Source organism: Canis aureus, chromosome 21 (genome assembly GCF_053574225.1).
Source record: "Canis aureus isolate CA01 chromosome 21, VMU_Caureus_v.1.0, whole genome shotgun sequence".
In the NCBI taxonomy this organism is placed as follows: Eukaryota; Metazoa; Chordata; class Mammalia; order Carnivora; family Canidae; genus Canis; species Canis aureus.
In genome coordinates this window covers 9,990,093-10,016,048 of record NC_135631.1, presented here as the reverse complement: position 1 = coordinate 10,016,048, position 25,956 = coordinate 9,990,093, and the positions used below count along the sequence as shown (strand labels likewise).

Genomic DNA, 25,956 nt, shown 5'->3' with positions numbered 1-25,956 from the left:
AGCCTCTTACATGTGGATTTCTGTGGCCAAGGTGGATATTGGGGATATTAGTATTTTCATTGTTACATTTGCTAGAGATGTTTTTGTTGTTGTTGTTGTTTTTCATTTTTATCTGAATGCTTGCCCTTCACCGGGACTTCCTTCGGTGGAGAGATGCTCACTGGGGGGGAGCTGAGCCCACAGCCACTGTGCCCTGTGCTCCTATTTTCCTGCCCTGAGGTGATGTCCACGCCCATCACGCATCTTGTGGGACATTTCGTACTTCCCTATGTCTGTTCAGATTTTGGTTCCTCTTTAGCTCACTGCCTTGTTTAAGTCAGGACCTACACATCTTGCTCCAGATAACTTTGCCATCACGACAATGGCCTTGCGGGCTCTTCCATGGACTTGATCACCTTCCGCCCCTCTGTCCGCCCCTCCGTCTGTCTGTCTGCCCCCCAGTTCCACGTGGCCTTGCTCGAATTTGATTCTGAGTCCGTGCACTTGCTGCCGGACCCACGGGCCACCATCCTTTGTGCTCATGTCTGTTTGGAGAATCATTCCGTTACACCTTCTTTTTTTTACACCTTCTTTTCCTTTTGCTTTCAAAACTGTAGCATCTTCAATGAGAGCAGACGTGGACACACTCTTCAAAAAGACTCTGAGGGTAACTTGGTGACATGGAAATTGTCCTTTATTTTAAGTTGGACAGAATTAAATTTGTAGATTCATGGTTGCAGAACTCAAGTATAAAGTCTTTCCAAGTGTAGAATAAGGTCTTTCTCGCTATTTAAATTTGGGGAGGGGCACCTGCACGGCTCAGTGGTTGAGCATGTGCCTTCGGCTCAGGGCATGATCCTGGGGTCCTAGGATCGAGTCCTGCATCGGGTTCCCTATGTGGAGCCTGCTTCTCCTTCTGCCTGTGTCTCTGCCTCTCTCTCTCATGAATAAATAAATAGAATCTTTTAAAAAAGATAAATACATTTGGGGAGAGAGTAGGCTCTTAATATTATTTTTTTACTAATTTTTTTCAAATAAAAATTAAATAAAAATGATTTTTACTAAATTATTTTAGTTGTTCTCTTAGGAATTCCCTATAAGCACCCCACGATTTTTAGCTTATGAGTCAGGGATGTCACACATTTTTTATACACAGTGCACAAAGATCTGTTGGTCTGAGGTGTTGAATCCCACGTGGGGTGTTTGCTCACTGTAGTGTCTCTGCCCTTAGACGTTCCTCGTCCATTGACTCTCCATCTCGTCGCCATGCCATGGCGGCAAATAAAACAGTAGCAGCTGCTTTCTTCGAATGTTTCATGTTTATCTGAAGTTCAGCGTCCATCTCTGGTGGCTATCTCTCAGAAGGGAAAACTATTGCCAGCTCTTCAAGTTTTTTTCCTTATTTCTAAAAGCTGGATGTTGAGCTTTGAGTGTTTAGACTTTGAACTTTGTTGAACTTACAGGCCTTTGCAGCTTATGCTGGAGACTCTCATAGATTGATAGTTTGTGAAGTTTCGGGATTGCATAAACAGGTTGTTTACTGTCTTCATCTTCCTGGAATAAAGACATATTAAGCTCAGTGCTTGGCACATAATAGATGCTCAGTCAATATTTGTTGCATAAATGAGTGAACGGAGCAGTAAGAATGTGGAAACCACCCCTCTCGTGGTCCACACATGAGCCGGCTCACCAATGGGGGTGGCAGCGGGGACACTGAGGAGACCCCTCTGAAGCCCCAGGCCATGACCACTGCTGAAGATGCACCCCAAACCTGTGTGCCCTGTGGCCACACCAGTGGAGCCTACCCGAGGGCACGGCCACAGGGCCTGTAGGCTCACTCTGGACTCCAGGGAGCCTTCGCCTCTGCTGTACATAATGCACTGCATCAGCGCTCCTGATGGTTTATGAGGTGACAACGAGACAGGTCCAGAGGACCACTGAGTGGCAGGAGCTGCCATCAGGTGGCTGCATAAGGACACGCACACACGTTGAGGCTCTCTCACAGACGTCTGACAATCACTGTAGGCCAGCGACAGGATCCAGTGTGAGAAGTGGGCAGGAATTCCAGAAGGTAAATGAAAACTCGCAGAAAACAGTTGAGTGGAAATGATGCAGGAATCCCCGGCAGCCCGTGCAGGATGAGGGAGAGAGCCTCGCACCCGAAGCCCGGTGCACAGAGTTGTCCCAGATAAAGCACAGCTGGAGAACTGCCTGAGCTGAGCGTGCAAGAACTCCTGCATATGCCTGACTCCGGCGTCAGGAAGAAAAGAAAGCACACGTGTGAGAAAAAGTACTGGAAGAGACAATGGCCACAGTTTCCCCCAAATTAGTGAAAGATGACAAACCACAGATTCCCGAACTTCGGAGAGCCCTGAGCAGGACATGTGCATGCACCTGTTACAGCTACCCAGCCCGGCTGGCAAAGCTGCAGGGTACGGTGTCCCCAGACCGAAGTCAACTGAATTTCCCTGTTAGCAATGAGCACCCTGAATATAAAATTAAGAAACCAGGGGATCCCTGGGTGGCTCAGTGGTTTGGCGCCTGCCTTTGGCTCAGGGCGCAATCCTGGAGTCCTGGGATCGAGTCCCGTGTCGGGCTCCTGGCATGGAGCCTGCTTCTCCCTCTGCCTGTGTCTCTGCCTCTTTCTCTCTCTCTCTCTCTATGTCTATCATGAACAAATAAATAAATAAATCTTAAAAAAAAAAAGAAACCAGTTCCATTCATAACAGCAGCAAAAAGAATGAAATACTTAAGAATAACTGTGGCACAAGAGGTGTGAGACCCGAGGGCTGATGTCTCCGGCGTGGCTGGCAACTCCAAGGTGGCCAGCACACGGGGCACGCACCGTGTTCCTGGACAACGGAAATTCATCCCCAAAATGACTTGTACCCTATCACCATCCCAGGAGGTCTTTGTGCAAAAATTCACAAATCAACCCTAGTATTTATATGGAAATAGAAAAGACCCTGTACAGACAAATAATTTTGAGAAAGAACGAAGTGAGACTGACTTTCACTTCCCCATCTCAGAACTGGCTGCACAGTCACAGCAGCCGAGATGGGGCCACGCTGGTGTCAGAGGACACGCACGCAGGAGTGCAGTGGGACGGGGGTGGGGGATCCAGAAATCAACCTTCGTATTTAATGTCCGTGAGTGTTCGACAAAAGCACGAAGGCAATTCAACGGGGAAAGAATTGTCTTTTCAACAGTGCTGCGGGAACATCTGGATATCCGCACGCAAAAGAGTAAGTCCGGAGCCCTCCCTCCGGCGAGTCGCAGAGATTAATGCCAGGTGGACCTAACTGTGAGCGCTAACAGCAAAATTGATAGAAGAAAACACGGGGGGAAGGTATCTGCAGCCTTGGCCCTAGATACGCACCGAAAAGCGTAATCTGTAACAGAAAACACGGGTAAATTAAAAGTTTGTTATGGTTACAAAGACGCCACTGAGAAAATAAAAAGATAAACCTCAAATTGGGAGGCAGTATTTGCAAATCACAGAGCTGGTAAAGGATTGTGTTCAGGATGCGTCTATACGTATAAACCTCTCACAACGATGAGACAAACAACCTAACTCGAAACGGGGAAAATAGTTGAGCAGACAGGTCACCAGTCTCATGACTTGCGATTGATTTATTTGATGCCACATTTATTTATTTGATACCGTACATTTCCCGGCAAGGACGGGCTCCGCGTTCTGCATGCCCTTCCTTCTAACATGTACTGTCTAATTAGCGTTACTTTCAATGATTTCATATTTTCACTTGTGATTACCTCTTTCAACCCCGAACTTAATAAACATATAGTGTTTTAACTACCCCTTTTGTGACTTAATTTCTAACATTTTTGCCCTGGGGTTGCGGAGTATGTGCTCTGTGTGCCGACCCTTTGACTCTCGGAAGCTCCACTTATGCCTTGTTGCTGAGACCGCTGCCCGAGTGTCCCCCGGGTGACACATCGGCTGGTTCCTGTCAACTACGCCGCGGCTCTTGTAGATCGCCTTTTCTGGGATCTTTTAATTTTAATTTAACCCATAACCTCTGTTGGGTTAATCCACCCTCTTGTGATGTCCTTGCCAGACCAGGACCTGCTCCTGCCGTCCTGCGCCGTGTCTGCCGCTGAGCTGCATTCTTCTCTTGTTTCTGATTTTTTCATTACCACAGACCGTTGGATAAACCAGGTTTCTTTCTACCGCTTTAACAAGTACACGGTCTGTTTTTATTCTTATGGTGATTACGCTTCACTTTTAATTTACATGAAACAATGTTTATGTGTTTAAGTTAACCAAACCTGTGCTTTTACAAACTCTCATTTTTAGTCCCACACATGACTATCATACAGAACATGGAAAAAATAGAATTTTTCTTATTTGGCTTTTGCTTTTTTAAATTTTATTTTATAATTTATTTATTTATTTTTGGCTTTTGCTTTTTTTTTTTAAAAAAAAAGATAATGCATTTAGCTAAAATATTTGATCATCTCATTTTATCAGATCTTTTCTGGTACCTAGTGGATATTTTTCTTTAATTATTTAGTGTTTTCACTGAGGGGTTTTATGGGACAATTCTCCTGACTCCCCCCCCACCCCTTTCTTTTTTAAAGATTTCATTTATTTATTCATGAGAGACAGAGAGAGGCAGAGAGCCAGGCAGAGGGAGAAGCAGGCTCCCTATGGGGAGCCCGATGTGAGACTCGATCCCTGGACCCCAGGATCACGTTCTGAGCCAAAGGGAGATTCAACCACTGAGCCACCCAGGCGTCCCTCCTGACTCCCTTATTTTATGGGAACATTTCTTGACACCTTCACGTTAGACCCTCACATTTCCAAGTATTTTTGTCTGGATATGAAACTTTATATCAAGTGTTCCTCTGTGCCATGCATACCAGCGCCTGCATGGATCTCGCACTCCAGACCTGCTCCAGGGCCATGAGGTGCCAACCTGGCACTCATCCTGGACCGTGACTTTCTTCCTGGGACATCCTAGCTTCATCTCTGTCATGTATGCACACTATCGACACATATGGTAGGCAGCATCTTTCTTCTCCAGTCCTTTCAGCTAAGGTTTTTTTCTTTCCTTTTTTTTTTGAAATGAAATATTTCTTTAATTCTGCGAGAACTTCTCTCAATTATTTCTCCCCCCTGCCCTCCAAGTATTTTTGCTCCATTTCAGGTTCTCATCAGTTATATGGTGGCCTTCTGGTTTCATTGTCCCTATCGCTTCTTTTCCCTTTTATATGTTCATTCCTTAGCCCTTTCCTGCCTATTTTTGGAAAGGCTCCCCCATGTCTCACTTGCCCTGCTCCTTAATACCTCACCTATGTGCATGAGTATTCACCAAGGGGCCAGTCAGGATACACCGGGGGCCGGGGGTGGGGTGCGCCTGGAGGATATCTGTGAGCGTTAGCTAGGATAAAAGAGCAGTAAGAAGACAGGGCTCTGGGTTTAGAGAAATATTTTATTTAAAGATGCCTTGATTTGGTTTTAAACACAAAACTGGGACAAACTGGTAGAAGGAGGTGGGAGACATTTGAATACAGTGGTTCATATCTCCCAGCCACGGGGTCTCTGGTCACCATCTCAGACCTTGCACTGGCAGCAAACAGGGACACAACAGCTGGACTGAGAGCAGCAGGGTTTGCAGCAGCAGGACTGAGAGCAGCAGGGCTTGCAGCAGCTAGACTCACAGCAGCAGGGTTTGCAGCAGCAGGACTGGGAGCAGCAGGGTTTACAGCAGCTGGACTCACAGCAGCAGGGCTTGCAGCAGCAGGACTCACAGCAGCAGGGTTTGCAGCAGCAGGACTGGGAACAGCAGGGTTTGCAGCAGCTGGACTCACAGCAGCAGGGTTTGCAGCAGCAGGACTGGGAGCAGCAGGGTTTGCAGCAACAGGACTCACAGCAGCAGGGTTTGCAGCAGCAGGACTGGGAGCAGCAGGGTTTGCAGCAGGATGACCCACAGCCCCCCTTGGAGCCCCCACAGGACCCACAGCCCCCCTTGGAGCCCCCACAGGACCCACAGCCCCCCTTGGAGCCACCACAAGATCCACAGCCTCCCTTGGAGCCCCCACAGGACCCACAGCCCCCCTTGGAGCCCCCGCAGGACCCACAGCTAGAGCAGGGACAGGCCGGCACACAGCAGCACACGGGCTTGCAGCAGCAGACAGGCACACAGCAGCTGGAGCCACAGCCCCCAGAGCAGCCAGAGCAGGTCATGGTTCTGGTGGGTGGAGGGTGGAGCAGGTCAGAGGAGCAGGTGCAGAGGGGAGGTGTTCAGGTGTGGAGCCTCCTGGGCCAGGGGCCCTAATATACCTGCCTGGGGTGTCTCTTAGCACCTGTCACTTCCTTGTGTCTATTTATGCCATGACCCGGAGAAATTTGTTTGTTTATTTTAGTCTTAAAATAATGACATTAGTCAGTACAATTAGGTCACGCATTGGATGTTTACTGTTTTGCATATAAGTAAAAGTAAACCTAGGAAGTAATGGGACTCAAGTCACCCCCAGTTTACAGAAGAGGACACAGGTCTGGGGACCCTTTCACTCTCCCTCCACCTCTGTCCCTGCCTGGCCTCCAGCTCTCACTTGGGAAATCTGTAGAGAGGGGGACACTGGCACTGGACATGGGTGTGTGTGGAGATGAGCTGCCCCACAGGATTCTGCTCTTGGGGTGGCAGGGAAGCAAGGGCTGGGGCTTGGAGGTGAACCCTAATGCTGGGCTCATGGATCTTCAGCTCTGCTGGTGGAGCCTCCTGGGTGTGGAGGATTAGAGAAGCTAACTGAGTCTCGGGTTAGTGTGGCCTCAGAAGTGTGTTGTTGGAGCAAGTCAAGACTTGGGGCAATGGCAGTCTCTGTCAGAGGCTGCAGCATGGGTCAGACCGCTGGCCAACCGGATGTCTGTTTAAGAAGAGGATGCCCGAGGACGCCTGGGTGGCTCAGCTGTTGAGCGTCTGCCTTTGGCTCAGGGCGTGATCCTGGAGTCCCAGGATAGAGTCCCACATTGGGCTCCCCACAGGGAGCCTACTTCTCCCTCTGCCTGTCTCTGCCTCTCTGTGTGTCTCTCATGAATGGATAAATAAAATCTTAAAAAAAAAAAAAGGAAGAGGCTGCCTGTCACCATGGAGGTGGGAACCTAATGACCTGATTCCCTTCCCTGCACAGTGTCCACTGCTCAGGGCTGCATCAGTTATATGCCCTTCTCTAGTTCGGCCTCTACAGCCAGAGAGGCTTCAGTGGTCAGCAGCTGTAAGTAGATAAGTCCATCCTGTTGTAAGTCAGAAATAGGCCTTAGTATCATTTTATAACAGTGTGCATGACTATCTCCTAAAACCCTTGCACAGGATGCATACAGTAAGACAGGGGTCCTCCACAGGGCCATACAGTCAGGATGACGACCGGGAGGCCCGTGCTAGGCTCTGCCGCAGCTCAGGTGCCAGCACGCACATGCCTCTCCTTCCATGGGGGCCTCTGCTCCATTTCCCCACCTTGAGGCTGGACCTGCATGTGATTCACTTGCCTCAATTGCTCAATAACAGCTGCTCACAGGCCCTGGGCAGTTTCACTCTTCTGCTCTGGAAGGGCTGCAGGTCTACCCACGGTACCCAGCGTGGGCTGGTAGAGAGTGGCTTTGCATCCCAACACTGGTCATTTGAAGAGTCATCAAATGAAGGCCTCCCTTATCCCATGACAGTACCAGCAGCAGAGGCACCTAGAGCTGGCCACCCGAGGGTGTGGGGGTCCAGGGACCAGCTGGGCAGGTGCAGAGGGTGCCCAGCTGACAGGGCCTCAGTATTTTTGGAACCCTGTCGGGAAAAATCTGGGAAAGCTGACAGCTCAAAGCCCAGAGCAGCTTTTTGTCCCCTAAGAAGTGATGGTTTGAGTCTACTTTGGAGGGGTCTGCTTTTTCACTCTGAAAAAATTGGCACATGGAGCCTACAATCACACAAGCAGGGAGGAGTGTCCATGCTTATCCTGGATCCAAATGATTCAGAACAAGAATGCCAAGTTTAGTGTGGTAATGCTGACTTCCGTGAACTCCCACCCATTCTCACCTTGACCCTGAGGCAACGCCTGGCGTGCCTGAGCAGGACACCCACAAACCCATATCTGACACAGGGCCAAGAGTCAAGAAGATCCCCTCCTCCCTCCTGACTGAGAATCTTCCTACCCCAGGATCAGCCTTTTCCCAGGATGACTGGTGTGGGGAGATGATCCTCGGGACAATAATACCAAAACATGAGGTGGATTTTGCAGAGCACGTAACACTGCATACAGGACAGCAGCCAGCCAGCTGCCCCTTCAGGCTCTGTCCTCCAGGGTCTGGGAGGGCTAACCCAACCCGCACTGAGCTCCACCATGATTCCTCATCACATGGAATTTGAGAGACTCACCAAAACTGAGGCATCCCTTCCCCATCTAATCAATAAAGGAAAGAGAGACAGAGAGAATCAGGAGTAAGTGATGACAGCACTATAGATGCTACAGATACTGGAGAGGGTAACAACTTATGAACTACTTCATATCAATAAATTTGACAATTTCGGGATGCTTGGGTGGCTCGGCAGTTGAGCATCTGCTTCGGCTTAGGGTGTGATCCTGGGGTTCTGGGATCGAGTCCCACATTGGGCTCCCTGTGAGGAGTCTGCTTCTCCCTCTGCCTGTGTCTCTGCCTCTCTCTCTCTCTCTCTGTGTCTCTCATTAATAAATTCTTTTAAAAAATTGACAATTTTGATGTCATTGACAATTTCCTGAAAGATGCAAGACCCACCAACACTTTCCACAGAAGAAATAGATCAACCAAATGGCCTGATGTCTGTTCAGGAAATGAAGTTTGTAGCTACGAGTGTCCTGACAAAATGTTTTCACAGGCAGATTTCACCACACCTTCAGTAGAGGCATCGTGTAGCCTCTCCACAGACTCTACCAGGAGAATCAAGAGCAGTCCTGGGAGTCAGAATTACCCTTTTAACAAGAGCAGTTGGACCACAAACCAGTATTCCTCAGAGACATGGACGCACAAGCTTCAGCAGATGGGAATCCAGTAAGTGTTATCGGGGATGTGGCAAAATGGGGATCCTTGTGTATTGTTTGTGGGAGTATAAAATGATGTGGGGACTCTGGAAACCAGTTTCACAGTCACCTCGAATGTTACATGGGATCCTGGCAGTGACAGTCCAGTGACCGGCAAAAGGACCAGTACATGGTGTTCACAGAGGCTTTGTTCCTAACAACCAAACAGTGGGAACTGCCCAAATGTCCATCTGCTGATGAGCGCGTTACCAAAATGTGCTTTATCCACACAATGGAATATTACTGAGCCACAAGAGGAGTGAACCTCTGACACTTGAGGGTCACAACGTGGGTGGACTTTGAAGACATCGTGCATAGTGAAAGATGCCAGACACAGATGACCACACGTGTGAGAGTCCACTCCCACTGAGTGTCCAGAGTCTGCAGGTGCGTAGGCACCAGAAGTAGATTTGTAGTTGCTTAGCCATTGGAGTTGTCCGGTGAGAGGAATGGGGAGCACTGGCTAAGCAGTAAGGAGCTTATTCCTGGGTGACGAGAATGTTCTAGAATTGCACCATGAGATGGTGAGATGATGTGGAAAGTTCTACCTGTGAACATGCTCAAACCATTGAATTGCACACCATCAGCAGGTGAATTGTGTGCTATGTGAATTGTATCTTTTTTTTGTATATTTTTTTTATTGGAGTTCAATTTGCCAACATATAGCATAACACCCAGTGCTCAACTGTATCTTAATAGAGCTGTTAAAATCGATTGCATTCCTATATTGTAGCAATTAACAACTGAAATATTGGAAAAAACATTAAAAATATATATGGAAATATAAAATCTTTAGGAATATATCAGAGGAAAAGTGTGCAAGACTCATGCAGTAAGAAATGCAGTGTGCTGCTGATACAAAGTAAAGTCAAAGTAATTGAGATCCATGTCTTGTCAACAGGCCAAAATCCCAATGTTGGTAAGGTGACAGCTCTTCCTAAATTGGTCTCTAGACACAGGGCGCCAGCCATCTGAATCTCAGGAGCTTCTTTCCTTAGTAGAACTTGCCACAGTGGTTACAAAATTCATGGTGATTGTGGCAACACAAAGGACCCACAGGGAAACAAAGAACTCTGAGAAGAAGAAAAAAATTGGAGGAGCCCCTGTCCGTGGGCTCTAGACTTGTTACAAAGCTTCTGCAACTAGATGGTGTGGAGTTGACATCAGGAGAGAAAAATAAGTCTGAAGACAGAACACAGAGTGTGGAAATCAACCTCTACTTGCGAACAAGTGATTTCAAGTAATGCTTCAAGGTGTCCAGTGGAGTCCAGAAGGACAGTCTTCTCAATGCTGGTTGGTAGCCAGCGACAATTGGCTACTCACCTGCCAAAAAATAAAATCCGTTCATGGCTTGCATGGTACACAGAAATTAAAATGCATCAGATCTAGGTGTATGCACGAAATTAGAAACCTCTAGAAAAAACTACAGAGGAGGTCTTTGCGAACGTGGTCAGTCAAAGACTTCTAGACGCAGCGCCAGAAGTGTGATCTGGAAAAGAACAAATTGATCAATTAGATGCCGCCAAAATTAAAATCTGCGGCTTCAGCTCTTCAGAAGACACGGTGGAGAGAAGGAAAAGACAAGCACACAGATGGGGGGGAATATTTGCAAGCCACCGATCTGAGAGAGGGCTCACGGCCAGAATGTAAAAATAACTCCCAAAGCTCAAATGAGGAGGAAAAAACATCCCAATTTAAAAATGGGCAAAAACCGAACAGTCACTTCCCTGAAACGTACAGATGGAAAATGAGGCAGCGAGTCCCGGGAAATCAGGGCCACAGCTCGCCCTCGTCAGAGAGAGCCGTAATTACAAGGACGGGCTCTGGCGGGCTCTGGCGAGCAGGTGGGAGCCGGTCCTGCGCTGGGGCGGGGGTGGCAGGGTGGGCGGCGGGGGCAGCTGCGGGAGGTGCAGGGAGGCATCTGCTTTGGAGGACCGGTTGGGGGTTCTCAGCCAGGCAAGCAAGCACCTCCTGGGTGACCCCAGCTCCCCCTTCCAGGAGCTTATGGAGAGAAGTGGGAGGCTGTGACCAAGAGGCTCACGGGCACAGGCTCGAGGTGGCATCCCCAGGAGCAGCCCAGACCCAGACACGCCCAGAGGCCCCCCGACAGGTGGCGGGACACGCGCAAGAACCTGCACGAATCTCGAGATGACGGTGAGAAAGCCAGATGTATTTAACAATTCCACTTCTCTGAAACACAGCGGCAGGGAGACCAGCGGCAGGGTGGGCCTGGTGGGGCAGGTGGCGGGAGGAGGGCGACCAAGGGCGTGAGGAACCTTTGGGGTGATGGGTGCTTCCTTTCCTGGTTATGCTGACGGTTTCATGGGTGAGCACGTGTCAAATTTTGTAACATTATACACTTTTTTTAAAAGATTTTTTTAAATTCATTTATTCATGATAGACAGAGAGAGAGAGAGAGAGAGAAGCAGAGACACAGGCAGAGGGAGAGAAGCAGGCGCCACACAAAGAGGCCTATATGGGACTCGAACCCGGGACTCCAGGATCACACCCTGAGCTGAAGGCAGAAGCTCAACCACTGAGCCACCCAGGCGTCCCAACATTATACCCTTTAAATGCGTGTAGCCTGTTGGACCCGTATATGCCTCAGTAAAGCTTCCCTGAACACACACGTTTTTATTGTGTTAAAATGCACGCAATATAACATTTACTCTCTTAACCATGTCCAAGTGTGCACACAGCTCAGTGGCTCTGGCCCAGTCACACTGCCATGACTGGCACCTGCAACCAGAATTCTTCCGTTGGGTGAGTTTTATTAGTGAAGCGGCCTTGTCTGTGTCCCACGTACACACGGGAAGGCTGCTCCCTTTCGTCTTCAGGGCTGGATTCTCCTCCCCTCCCACGCCGTGCTCAGGGCCCGTCCACGCCAGAGTGAAGACCATCGTCTAAGTCTCCCAGGCTTGGTTCTCAAGATTCACTGATATTCCCCCTCTGTCGACAAGCCTGACTTTCGAGCTGAATGTCTTATTGAAAAACCTTACTTTGGACATCACAAGATGAAGGCTAACTGCTTTGTAATGGTTACTCTGGTGTGTCAGTTTATTGGCATTTGGGGTTGAGATTAACATTTGAGTCAGTGGACTTGGAGGAAAGCAGGTTGCCCTCCACCCATGGGGCAGGTGGGCCTCATCCAACCAGTCGAAGGCCTAGAGACAACCAAAGAGTGAGGGGATATTCTCCAGCAGACGGCCCTCTGGTTTTACCTGCGCCATCAGGCCTCCCGGGTCATCAGCCTGCACTGCAGAGTTGGGATTCACCAGCCTCCGTAACTTCATATATAAATAAATACATATTTGTGCATTTGTCCATTCTGTCTCTCTGGAGGAACCTGACTAACACGACTCCCTAAGAGAGCAGGACTTGAAGGTCCAGGTTGCCAGGGAAAGGGAACCAGATACGTGGCACTCCCTGAGGGATTTCTAACATTGAACCTTGCATGCGTGGCGTGAGAAACCAGGCAGGACACAGCTGCTTGGAAGCCAGCATTCCAGGGAGAGATTTCAGCGAGCGAGCGCCGGGAAGGCCGGCCAACGTGAGGGGCCCAGGCTGTCGGTGGAGCCCCGGCGAGGGACTGCGTGGGGAGCGAGGCAAACAACAGGCCGGCCTTGACTGAATCACCGTGACCCGCTGTACTTCTCCTGCTGCCAGAAGAAAATGTGTTTGGCTCTGAAGGGATATTACATCATCCAGATTCGTTACTGATGTTCATGCACGTGTCCGATGCAATCAGAACGTTCCGACGTGCTGGGCCTTGGGCCCCTCAGTACGTGTGACCTTGGGCTGGCTACTTAATTCCCGTGAGCTTCAGTTTCCCCACACGTGGAGTGGGGCGGGGGGTGCGGATGCTGGACCCCGGGCTTGTCTTGAGACCACTGGGCACAGTTGGGTGATGGTAACGATGTGTCCAGAGTCAGCTCAGGGCAGGCAGGGGTCTGATAGGGGTGGTCCAAATTAGCAGACTCCCTGCGGCCACCTGCCCATGTAAGGACCCCACCCCTAGCTAAAGCCGCTCACCGGCTCCTTTCCTGGAGCCACACTGCTCTCCCCAGAAGCCCAACCATGGGGATCCCTGGGTGGCACAGCGGTTTGGCGCCTGCCTTTGGCCCGGGGCGCGATCCTGGAGACCCGGGATCGAATCCCACGTCGGGCTTCCGGTGCATGGAGCCTGCTTCTCCCTCTGCCTGTGTCTCTGCCTCTCTCTCTTTCTCTCTCTGTGACTATCATAAATAAATAAACATAAAAAAAAAAAAAAGAAGCCCAACCATGGCGACAGCCCTTTACACCTTCTCCCTGTGCATGTGGTGTCACTATTCTTGACACTGGAACCAATACTTGGGTTGGGGTTCATTCTTTCTTTAGTGTGACCACAGCACATCCCCATTTCTGACTCAGCCATACGTTCACATGAAACCATTCCATGCATCAGTGTGCAGTGCTGTTTGCATGCCCAGACCCGTGTGTGTGTGTGGGGGGGGAGCGATGACACTGTAGTTGTCACCTCATGGAACCTACCAATTATGTACAAAAAAAACCCCCAATGGGATGCCTGGGTAGCTCAGCAGTTGAGCATCTGCCTTCGGCTCAGGGTGTGATCCCGGAGTCCTGGGATCGAGTCCCACATCGGGCTTCCTGAGTGGAGTCTGATTCTCTCTCTGCCTGTGTCTCTGCCTCTGTGTGTGTGTGTCTCATGAATAAATAAATAAAATCTTTATAAGACAAAAACAAAACAAAAAAGTCCCAAGACAGCACACCCATAACCAGTGGTTTATAACCGTGTTCATTTGAAATATGGGACCCGATGCTTGGGGAGGCTAAGAAGTGTGTTCAGGGTCGCTCCTCTGCAGGGTTGGAGCTGGGCACCCCCAGCCCAGAGTCCAGGCTCAAACCTGGCTCTGTGAGACCCAACTTCTGAGTCTTCGTGGGTTGATCAGATTGCCCGTGAAGACCAGGGCCACATCGCAGTTGCCTGGTCTCCCCACTGCTGACCTGTCTCGAATGGGAATCCTGGGAACATGTGCGTGTGGACCAAGATGAAGCAAACCGCTTCTACAGGCACATCAACTCCACATAAGAGGGATGGCAGTTCTGCAGAGGAGGAAATGGGGCCTGGTGCCTTCTCTGCTCGGGACCCGGGGAAGCTTCTGCGTGTGGACTTAGCTCAGGGCTCAGCTGTGCCAGAAAATAGGTATTTTAGGCTCTGCAGGCCACATGGTCTCTGGGGTGATAAAGGAAAATTTCAGCTTTTAATGTTAGTGGGCCCTGGGCCCCCAGGAAAGCTATACTTTAATTTTTACCAAGGTCAGAATGACTTCACCAAACCTCAAAGCACATGCTCTATTTCTGCCCGGAGCACACACTGTACATCTGCTTCGTTAGCAAATAACCTAAAAGAAACATTTTGAACTAAAGATAAGTGTAAAAATCTCCCCGAGCTCAGTTCCTGTAGCTCCGAGCCTGCAACCTTGCACACGCTAAACGCACGAGATAAGGTTTGTCACCCAGGCTGTCCTTTGTCCTGACGATTTGTAGGTCTTCTCACAACAAAGAACGTGGATTCCTTCCCCAGATCTCACCCTTCTCCTCACCTGGGCTCCAAGGAAACTCTCTTCCTTTTTTAATTTATTTTTTATTTTAATTAATTTTTTAAAGATTTTATTTATTTATTCATGAAAGACAGAGAGAGAGAGAGGCAGAGACATAGGTATAGGGAGAAGCAGGCTCCATGCAGGGAGCCCGATGTGGGACTCGATCCCGGGTCTCCAGGATCATGCCCTGGGCCAAAGGCAGAGGCTTAACCGCTGAGCCACCCAGGTGTCCCATCTCTTCCTTTAAAAAAAAAAAAAAAGAAAAGAAAAGAAATACTAAAAGGTTTATTCATTTTGTGTCAACGGGGTGACAACTCTGCCCCCATAGCAAGAAGGTGGCCACGGACAGTCTGGAAACGCCGGGTGAGCTCTGCTCTGGTAAACCATCATGAGTGGGCACTGAAATACGAACTTCATATAATTATAACTTTATATAATTTAACATATAACACTTTTCATGTGTCACAGTGTATTATTCTTCCTCTTATTTTTACTCAGCCGTTTGCAATGTGAAAATGATGCTGAGCTCGTGGGTTGCATGGAGGCAAGGAGAGAGGACATGACCTCAAAGCGGTCCTAGGGTGAGGGTCACACATGCACAGAGCGACACTGTCTGCGACTGAGTCCTGAGGACAAGTGGGGACTTCAACCCTGAGAGATGCCGAGGATCCAGGGTCCCCAGCACTGAGAGATGCCGAAGCCCCGACTTAGGCCGCTGAGCCCGGGCGGGATCCAGGCACACCTGGGAGATGGGAGGACACGGGGCAGGACGGGACCACAGCTGAGCTGGGTTCTGCGCAGGAGGAGCTGCGCAGGCTGGGGTGTGGGGGTGCTCACTGACTAGGCCACCTCCACGGGGTGGCCGGGGCTGTGGCAGGACAGGAGCAGGTGCGGGGACACGGCCAGCCTGCAGGGACGCCCACCCCCATGGGCTGCCCCGCGCCCACGCCACTGTCCTTGGTGCTGCCACAGCGCCCGACGCAGAGTCAGGGCCCCGTCCCCAAACGCCCGGTCCCACAGCAGGGCCAGGCTCGCCCCAGCCCCGCGCCCCCCAGCCGCCCCCCGCCCTCGGAGCCGGGCCGCCAGCAGCGCTCTCAGGGGAAGCCGTGGCACAAGGGCCCCCGGTCCCGGCAGATTCCTCTCCCCGGAGATAAGCTCCCGGCTCAGCCCGAGGTGGGTGGAAAATCAGGATTGCTGCCCTAATTGGTATTTTCCAGTTGACAGAACATCCTATGCTTTTTTCACTTGTGTCATTGAATTACCAAATGTTTTCATTTTTGAGAAGACCTGAAATTGCAGAGATCTTGGGGATTTAGGGAAGGAATGCAAGACCAATTTTGCCTAATTACGAAATGTCTCGGCGGTCACTCTGACGTGTCCCAGAGTAGGCGATGCAGACCGCGGGGCCTCCCCGGAGGTGGGGGGCCCGGGCTCTGGCACAGATGTTTACCTGACGTCCCGGGCCAGAATCTGGTTTACATCGAGAAATCAGACTGTTTACAGGACACCGCGTCTGTGTCTCCCTCTCCTTCCCTTTCATTTGTGCTAACGTTGCGCAGGTCTCTCGGGTCCCCCGGGACGGTCTGCGCCATCACGCGAGGCTCGCCATGTCCGCACGGCCCCATCTGGGGGACGCAGCAGCCCGTGGCCCGGCCACGCGGGTGGTCAGCCGGAGCGCGGGCTGGCGGTGCAGGTGGGGGGCAGGCCCTGGCAGAGGACAGGCGGCCTGGCGCAGCCCCCGCGCCGTCGGGGGCCGGTGGTCGGGCCTCTGCCGTGTGCCCGGGGTGCAGCCTCGCCCCGGGGCCTCGGTGTCGCCCGTCTCTCGTGCCTTCTCTCCCGCGGCTGCTGTCTCGCCGATGAAACGGTGCCACGTCTCTCACACGTGGGCAGCGCTTATTTTGACCCTTGGGGTGGCTTTGGTGCCCTAATTCTGAAGTTCTCGGGCTGGAATGGCCACACGCTGCTGACATTGTGCTCACGCGGTTTTAGCACACTTGGAACCTGTGGGGCTTGAACCGGGTTTGGATGATTTTTAGACGCGTGTATTTGTTTTCCTTAAGGATAAAGCCTCATGTGCTCGGGGGACAGATGCTTCGAGCTCTCAGGTGGCCAGTGGAATTCCATGTCGCTCCTCACCTGCAGCGTGGACGGCGGCGGGACGATGAACCCGCACGAGCCATTGGCGCCCACCAGAGACACGGTTCGCATGGTCGTGCGGTGGCTGAGCTCTTTTTTAATTTTTTAAATTTTTTTTATTTTTTCAGTGGCTGAGTTCTGTCCTCGCCCCTTCCCCGCCTGTCACGGTCACCATTCCCCAGGCACATGCGTCCTGCCGCCTCTGTCCCCACTGATGCACGGAGCCTGTGCTGGAACCAGCAGCCGTGTGCTGTCAGGGCCGTGGCGCTCATGAAGGCTCTCGTGCAGGAACCAGTGGCTGTATCCCTGGTGAAGGTTCTAGAGGGACACCCATCCTCAGGCCAGCGGAACCCTGTGGTCCTGGGTGTGTAGGGCCGATGCTGTGGGCCCGGCTGGAAGCCCATGTGTCCCTCTCTCCTGTGGCCCCCGCCCTGCCAGGCACCTGAGCAGGGGAGCCCTGGTGCCCAGCTCTGCTCCCACACCTGCACACGAGAGTGGTGGTGTCCTCACACAGCTTTGGCGTTCAGGGAGCACCCAACACCAGGATGCTGATGACACGATCTTATGTTGTGGTCCTGGGGAGGTGGGGGTGATCAGCATGGCCCTGAGCATCTATGCTCCCCTTGCTCTGTGCCCCAGACAGCAAGCCCGACCATCCCTGCTGCTGGGTGCTTCTATAGCAGGTCACACGGGTGACCATGTGGTGGAAGTGACCCCAGTGTGACTACCTGCAACTGCCTGCCTCCACAGGGAGGGGGGGGGGCGAACTTGCTTGCTGCTGGCTTCATGGCCTGCTGCCCATGCATGGTCACTGCCCCCTGAATACTTGTTGCTCATGTAAGGTCACTGCCCACTGCCCAGCGGACTGCCCACTGCAGGTCACTGCCCACTCCACAGCTGTTGCCCATGCAGAGTCACTGCCCACTGCATACCTGGATGCCCACGCAGGGTCACTGCCCACTGCAGGGTCACTCCTCACTGTACACCTTGTTGCTCACGCAGGGCCACTGCCCACTGTACACTTGACTACCTCCTGTTGGGTCACTGCCCACTGCACACCTCACTGCCCACTGCAGGTCACTGCCCACCTGTGCTCACTGCAGGGTCACTGCCCACTGCCCACCTTGCTGCCCCCTTAGACCCATGGTACAAGGTGTGCTGGTTGCTACAGTGTTTGCTACTTGCCTCTGTACCGCTGGCTGTGCCCACGTCATCTGGACCCATTACTGTGTCCCCATCCCTGCTGGGCACCCAGGGACAAGGAACAGGATGCCAGTGTGCTGATGCGTGTGCTGCTGGCTGTGCAGCAGGGAGTCCTTGTCTGACCTGGGAGAGGCCGGAGGCCTGGCTGGAGAAAGTCCTTCTGGGGGAAGCAGCAGCGGCCTGGGTTCCCCTGGCGGCTGGAGGCTACTCAGCCTTCCCCACACATGTTCCCTGTGGGCGGGCACTGCCCGAACTTTTCTGAAGAAATCCTTGCTGACCTCCACCAGACCTCTGGCTCGGCTCGTGGCCCCAGGAAGGGGAGCCCACAGAAACCACAATTTAGGGATGTGTGATTTTATTTTTTTAAGAAGCATCAAAACCATGGTGATAGGGAAGAAACTGACTTCCCAGGATACATCCTCCGGGTTTGGCTCCCCATGGTCTTACCCTGATGGGTCAGGAGAGGAAAGTCAGAGTCGCTTCGGAGCCTCCAGGGATGTCAGTTGTCCCGCCTGGCCAGCTGGGGACATGGCCCCTTGGGAGTCCGGCCGCACTCCTGCAGACCTGGGCCCCCGGGGGTCAGTCTCCCCCCGCAGAGGAGCCTCAGTCGGGGAGGAGCGGCCCTTCCACCGCCGGCGCCCCGCCCGCCGTGTGCAGATGCTGCCGCCAGGTGGCGCCCTCTGGAGCGCGCAGACCCTGCTGCACCTGGAGAGACCGGCCTGCACCTGCCAGGGAATGTGCTCCTGTGTGTGTGTTGGGGGGGGGGGGGGGGGGCGGCGATGACTACAGAGACTTTAGAGTGAAGAATAGGAGGAGCAGGAAGCATGAGTAACTTGGCGACAGTCACGGTGGGGACCAGAGTCTACCCAGGACACAGCCCCTGAGCAAAGGGGATGGGGGCATGGGAGCGGGCACTTGGCTGAACAAGGGGGCAGGCCAGCGGGGAGGGCGCCCAGAGGCCGGTGAAGGCCTGCTGGCCAGCGCCCACAGAGCCCGGCCGAGCCCCCGAGGGACGGCGAGGCGTGGCGGCGACCCAGAGGGCGGCTGACCGCCGGAACCGCACTGGGCACCTGCAGGAGGACCTGGCTGCCTGACCTGCGGTGGGCACCTTGCCCTCGTCACACTGCCCTGCCGGGTCCCTGCCAGGGGGGTGAGGTCAGCCCCGCGGAAGCTCCATGAGCTCGGGGCTTCAATACCCAGCTCTGCTCCCTGCAGGAAAGGCCACCAAGCGGGGCCATGCCCGGGCCCTCTCCTGTGGGAGCAGAGGCCGGTTTGCGCCTCCGAGCCCCGGGCAGGCCAGCTCCCCGTCCCCGAGTGTCTGCAGGCCGGGCCTCATGGGCGCCAGGGGGCGAGCACGGGCCTCAGGCGCTCTGTGCTCGCACCACTTGTTCCGCCCCCTGCCCTGCTCCAAGCATCCTGCCCTCAACCCTCAGGCCCCCATGGATGGGGAGGGGGCGGCATGGGGGCGGCTGTGCTGGGGGGGGTGGGGCCTGGGGATGCAGCAGTGCTCTGGGGGGCGGCAGGGTGGCCCAGCTGTTCTCTGGGGGTGGGGCCGTGCCGGAACAGTGACCCAGAGTCCAGGGAAAGCGAGAGTAAGCTGACACCTGTGCTCCCACTGGGAGCCTGGGGGCCAGCAGCTTTATTTTCATTTTCATTCACTCGCACCCTGCAAGCAGCCCTTCCATTACTGAACCTCGTCTTGTAGACAAAGAAACTGAGGGCCAGAGAGTTTGCAGGATAGCCTAGGGACACATGACTGGAGGGAGGGAAGGTGGGGTGGCCCTCTGCCTGTGGGGGTCTACAAGGAACCCAGCCTTGGCCCAGCCCGCCCCCCCCAGGGCATCCTGCAGCTCCCAGTCCATCCTGAGAGGCTGTGGACGGGAATAGGGCATAGGGGCGGGGCTTGCAGGCAGCCTTTACTGTGGGTGGGTGAATATGAGCGTGAGTGAGTGAGTGGATGGATGGATGGATGGTGGGTGGATGGTTGGTGGGTGAGTGGAAGGGTAGATGGGTGGATGGATGGATAGATGAATAGTGGGTGGATGGATGATGTGGGTGGATAGATGTGTAGGTGGTGGGTGGGTGGATGGGTGAGTAGTGGGTGAGTGGATGGATGGATGGAGGAATAGTGGGTGGATGGTTGGATGAATGGTGGGTGGGTGAATAGATGGATGAGTAGTGGGTGGGTGGATGGATGGATGTTTGGTGGATGAATGACTGGATGGATGGGTGGATGGATGGATGAGTAGTGGGTGGCTGGATGGATAATGGATGAGTGGTGGGTGGATGACTGGATGGATGGATGGGTGAGTAGAAGGGTGGGGGGGTGGGTAGCTGTATGGGTGGACGCATAGGTGAGGAGTGGAGGAGTGCTTGGTTTCAGCTTGCTCTGTTGCCCCCACCTTGAATTCTTTATTTCTCTCTCTCACTAGCCTCTCCCCCCACCCTCATCCTTCTGGCAATCCATTTTCTACTCTCTGTGTTTCTATGAGTTCGTCTTTTTTAATTTTTAGATTCCACATATAAGGGATACCATGAGGTATTTGTCCTTCTCTGACTTATCTCACTTAGCACAATGTCCTCCTGGTTTATCTGTTAGAATATGTGCCAGATTGCCTTTCTTTTTTAAGGGTGAATAATATTCCTCTGTGTCTATATCACATTTTCTGTATTTGTTTGTCCATCGAGGGACACTTGGGCTGTTTCCACGTCTTGGCTACTGCGGATAATGCTGCAGTGATGTGGGGTGTAGATCTCTCTTTGAGATAGATAGTGGTTTCATTCCCTGCAGGTGCGCACTCAGGAGTGGATCGCTGGGTCACACGGTAGCCCCACTGTTTCCCGGGGTGGCTGCCCCGGTTTGCATCCCCACCGGCAGTGCACATGGGCTCCCTTTTCTCCACATCCTTGCCGGCGCTTGTCATCTCTTGGCCTTTGGATGGCAACTGTCCTAACAGGTGTGAGGTGATATCTCCTCTTGAATTTCTTAACTGTTTTTGGACGAGGGGCTCTACACTTCCATTTTGCAGAGGCTGTGCAGATTTTGGAGTTGGTCCTGAGTCTGTGCCACCAATAGTGCTAGGGGTGTGTGTGGTGCTCCAGGTCCTCCCTCTGTCCTTCTTCCCTGTGGCTGACCCTCGAGGATACATCATGTGGGCACCCCTGCCCCTCAGCTTCTGAAGGATGCCATCAGCGAGAGCATGTCCTTCCCAGCTCTCCAGACATTCCCCTAGAGCTGGCCATGGTGGTGTCCCTGTGCTGATGGCTATAGTCCTGCACCTGGGGTGGAGGCAGGGCTGCCCCCACAGCCTGGTTCTCAGGGTCTCAGTCACAGGGCCCCCCTTCCAATCCAGCATGACAGTAGCCATGGCCACTCTCGCTGTTTTGAGCTGTGGCTCGTTTCCATTGTTTCTCCAGCTCTGCTGGCCCAGTTGGAGAGTGGGGTCTGTATCAAGGGGTGAATCAATATACCACCTCTACGCCCTGAATAAACAATCCCTGAGTCAGCCAGTCCTATGTGACCCTGGGCCCTGTCCTGACACTGAATTCTGTCCTGAGACTGTTTTATCCCAATCCTGAGTCCTATCCTTGTCCTGAGTCCTGTCCTGATCCTCGGTCCTATCCTGATCCTGAATTCTATCCTGATCCTGAATCCTATCCTGATCCTGAGTTCTATCCTGATTCTGAGTCCTATTCTAATCCTGGGTCTTATTCTAATCCTGAGTCCTATTCTGATCTTGAATCCTATCCCAATCCTTATCCTGATCCTGAGTCCTATTCCGATCCTGAGTCCTATTTTGATCCTGAATCCTATTCTGATAACAAGTTCTATCCTGATGCTGGGTTCTGTTCTGATGCTGGGTCTTATTTTAATCCTGAGTCTTGGTCTTATCTTGGATCCTGTCCTGATCCTGAATCCTATCTTGATCCTGAGTTCTTATTTTGATCCTGGGTCTTATTTTAATCCTGAGAACTGTTTTGATCCTGGATCTTATTTTAATCTTGAATCCTGTCCTGATCCTGGATCTTATTTTAATCTTGAGTCCTGTCCCAATCCTGAGTCCTGTCCCAATCCTGGATTCTGTCCTGAGACTGTGTTTTATCCTATCCTTGTCCTGAGTCCTGTCCTCATCCTCAGTCCTTTTCTAGTCCTGTGTCCTGTTTTGTTCCTGAGTCTTGTCCTGATACTGAGTCCTATTCTGAACCTGAGTCGTGTCCTGATTCTGAGTCCCATCCTGATCCTGAGTCCTGTCCTGACCTTCAGTCCTGTTCTTCCCAGAGGTGACAGGCACGATGGGACTGACTGGTCCAGAGTATTTCCCTGGACTCCATCCCCCCTTGCCTTCTAGGACACTTCCTGGGCTTTCACAGCCAGGGCAGCATCAGGAATCACATCAGGAACATGATGAGGCAGTGCAGTGGGTTGAACAGTGTCTTCCTGGAACTGCAGAATACGACCTTATTTGGAAATCAGGTCTTTGCAGGTGGAGTCAAGTTGAGGTGAGGCCCCAATTCAATGGCTGGTGTCCTTGTAAGAGAAAAGAGGAGGAGAGGTGAGGTGCAGACACACAGGGAGAAAGGCCACATGAAGTCAGAGTTAGGCACCAGCTGGAGGCCAGGAGCATCAAGAATGCTGGCGGTCCCAGGAGCTGGAGGAGGCAAGAGGGATCCTCCCCCAGAGCTGTCAGGGAGGGCACGGCCCTGCTGACTCCACCGTGGACTTCCAGCAGAACGGGGGGACAATCAACGTCTACTGCCTTTGTGGCCATCTGTTCTGGGAGCCACAGAAAAGTAACACAGGTAGCAAAGATGAACACGGCCTCAAAGCCAAGGACCCTGCTCCCATCGCCTTCAACGGACACAGAAGCTTTCTTGTTTTTCAGGGAACACGTGAGAGGAAATCATGGGCTATAGAAGCGCAGAACTGTGAGAGCACTGAGGTTATTGTAAGATTGAAGACAAACAAGCGGATGTGATTTCCCTGGGGAAGTGGCACAAACAGGAACCAGGAAATGACCGTGCGCCCAGCATCTCACCTGACCCCGGGCAGGTATATAAGGGCCCCCGGCCCAGGAGGCTCCACACCTGAACCCCTCCCCTCTGCACCTGCTCCTCTGACCTGCTCCACCCTCCACCTACCAGAACCATGACCTGCTGTGGCTGCTCTGGGGGCTGTGGCTCCAGCTGCTGTGTGCCTGTCTGCTGCTGCAAGCCCGTGTGCTGCTGTGTGCCGGCCTGTCCCTGCTCTAGCTGTGGGTCCTGCGGGGGCTCCAAGGGGGGCTGTGGGTCCTGTGGGGGCTCCAAGGGAGGCTGTGGATCTTGTGGGGGCTCTAAGGGAGGCTGTGGGTCCTGCGGGGGCTCCAAGGGGGGCTGTGGGTCCTGCGGGGGCTCCAAGGGGGGCTGTGGCTCCTGTGGGAGCTCCAAGGGGGGCTGTGGCTCCTGCGGGGGCTCCAAGGGGGGCTGTGGGTCCTGTGGGGGCTCCAAGGGGGGCTGTGGGTCATCCTGCTGCCAGTCCTGCTGCTGCAAACCCTGCTGCTCCCAGTCCTGCTGCTGCAAACCCTGCTGTTCCCAGTCTTGCTGCTGCAAACCCTGCTGCTGTGAGTCCTGCTGCTGCAAACCCTGCTGTTCCCAGTCCTGCTGCTGCAAACCCTGCTGCTGTGAGTCCTGCTGCTGCAAACCCTGCTGTTCCCAGTCCTGCTGCTGCAAACCCTGCTGCTCCCAGTCCTGCTGCTGCAAACCTTGCTGCTCCCAGTCCTGCTGCTGCAAACCCTGCTGTTCCCAGTCCAGCTGCTGTGTCCCTGTTTGCTGCCAGTGCAAAGTCTGAGATGGTGACCAGAGGCCTCAAGTAAGTTCAATCTCCCAGGAAGTGAGCAGATCTTCATCAGTTCTGGGTACTTTCCGGACCCAGGAAGAGTTTTCTGAATCCTGAGGAAGAGAATGATCCTGCCATGGTCCTTTGCTTGTCCTGTGACTCCCCTTCCTGTTACTTACCAGAAAGAGCCTCCTCTTCCTCACTCCATCCCTCCTGGTCTCCAACACCTACAGCCTGAAATTTCCTCCACGAACACTCTCCAGGTCCAGCCCAGGAGGTGACCCTCCATGCCCGCGGGCTCCTACTGACTCTCACTCTTTGCCCTTTCCCTCATGCTTCTCCCGAGCCAGCTGGGCAGCCAAGATCAGAAGTAGGGGCACAAACTATATCTGAGGTTCTTAAGGTCCAGCTGGGCCTTCAATCCCTTTAAATAAAATGTTCTGCACCCAGAAGCCTTGCTCTCATTGTGGTTCTCTTCCTCACATCTTTGTCATTGTATTCCACTTGTCCATTTTCTTCCTTCGTGTTTATGGAGCACCTGCTATGTCCCAGGCTCTCCACTCTGCCCTGGAGACCCAGCAGACCCTTGTCCCAGGTTCCTGCTCCGGGAGGGCCTGGCTGACCCAGTTCTCCAATAAGGTTGGTCCTGCTGTTTCTGCATATCCCAGGGGCTGAGGGTGGAGCACCAGACGTGGAGTGGGCACACATCTGGGCAAGGTCCCAGGGCACAGGTGACATGGGTGCAATCCGAACCCCTCCATCTGACTGCTTGTCCTGCTTGAAGCCAGGATGGAAGGTTGAGCCAGTGCCAGGGGCTTCAATTTATTAAAGATCGTGGGAGGGCAGAGGCGCCAGGGAGAGGGCACGCCCTCTGTCCTAGGAGGCAACAGATGCACATGTACACACACGCTGGGAGTGCACGGCTGGGGAGGTGGCTACAAGGCTGCATGGGGTGCCTGCCTGGGGCTCGTGTCTGTCCCAGGCCTTTGGGGTGCACAGGTCAGGTTGCTGGTTCACGCACAGGAGCGGGCACCTGCTCAGCCAGGAGGCAAGAATTGGGGTGTGTGTCAGCTTCCTTCCTGGGCCCCCAAGCCCTGTTGGGTTTGGGGAAGGTCAGATTCCTGGCCACTGTTGGATCTAGGCCTGGACTGGCAGGGCTGGGGCAGCACCTCCCTGAGCCCTGGAGAGGACCTGGGCTGGCCAGGGGCGACTCCTCCCAGCTGTTCTCCGGCAGGCTCAGCCCTCAGCCCCTGACCCCCAGACTGCCAGTTTCCTCATGTCTTGGGGACCAGCTTTGGGCATCAGAAAGGCTGCCTCTTTCTGTCCGGCTGTTCCCGACCAGCGGTGCCCATTCTACTTGGACCTAACTTAGCATCTCCCTTCACCTGAGAACTATGACCAACCGGCCATAGGGAGATGTTTACACACTTTGTCCTAAATGTATCTTTAAAACCACAGGCAACCTGGTGATTAGGGAAGTTCCCTTAAGCCACAGAGCCAGTAAGTCGCAGCTGGCATCTAAAGCAATGTCACTTTGTCCCCGGTCTGATGCCGCCCAGCCTTGCTCGGAAGCCAGCGGACACACCCAGAGGGTGTAGATGATCTCAGAGCACCAGTTCTGCAAGAATATGCCCCCCCACCCCCAAAGGAAAGAAAGACTGGAGGGCTCCATGACATCATGGCCCCAGGTCCAGGGACATGACCACCAAAGAGCCCAGTTTTTGCTGTGAGCTCCCTGGCAGCCAGGACTAAGAGGGGGAAGAGAAGCCACATAGGCCTTATCCCTTAGGAGAGCGAGCAGAGAGGTTTACAGAGTATGACCTTCATGTTGTGCTGGAGTGAAGATCATGTGGGGTGATGGGCCCCAGAATAGAGGGTGCCCTCCAGGGCAGAGACTGTCCAGGGCCACTTCAGTAAGATTTAAGGGACCAATTCACAGGCCTGATTTGGAAGAGAAGAATTTTTGCAAGTCTACGGCTTGATGAACTCACGCAGGGGACAATGGGTTTGAAGTTCACATCCAGGGGGAGGATCACTGGTCTGGCACAGAGCAAAGATGTGATGTACCCATTCCCGAGTGAGATGCTTAATTTTATGTGTCAGCTTGGCTGGGCCGTGGTGCCCAGATATTCAGTCAAACGTTATTCTGGATGCATCTAT

General features: G+C 53.0%; 1 long non-coding RNA gene across 2 annotated transcripts; it reads left to right on the top strand.

Annotated features, from left to right (window-relative positions):
- Positions 1-10,729: 10,729 nt before the first annotated feature.
- Positions 10,730-24,248, top strand: LOC144292509 (uncharacterized). 2 transcript variants are annotated; one of them, XR_013359885.1, is made up of 4 exons: positions 10,730-10,886; positions 11,041-11,196; positions 22,868-23,034; positions 23,767-24,248. It is a non-coding gene; the product is annotated as an uncharacterized LOC144292509 (long non-coding RNA). The 2 variants fall into 2 exon arrangements; XR_013359884.1 differs by lacking the exons at positions 10,730-10,886; positions 11,041-11,196 and adding an exon at positions 22,443-22,784.
- Positions 24,249-25,956: the final 1,708 nt, after the last annotated feature.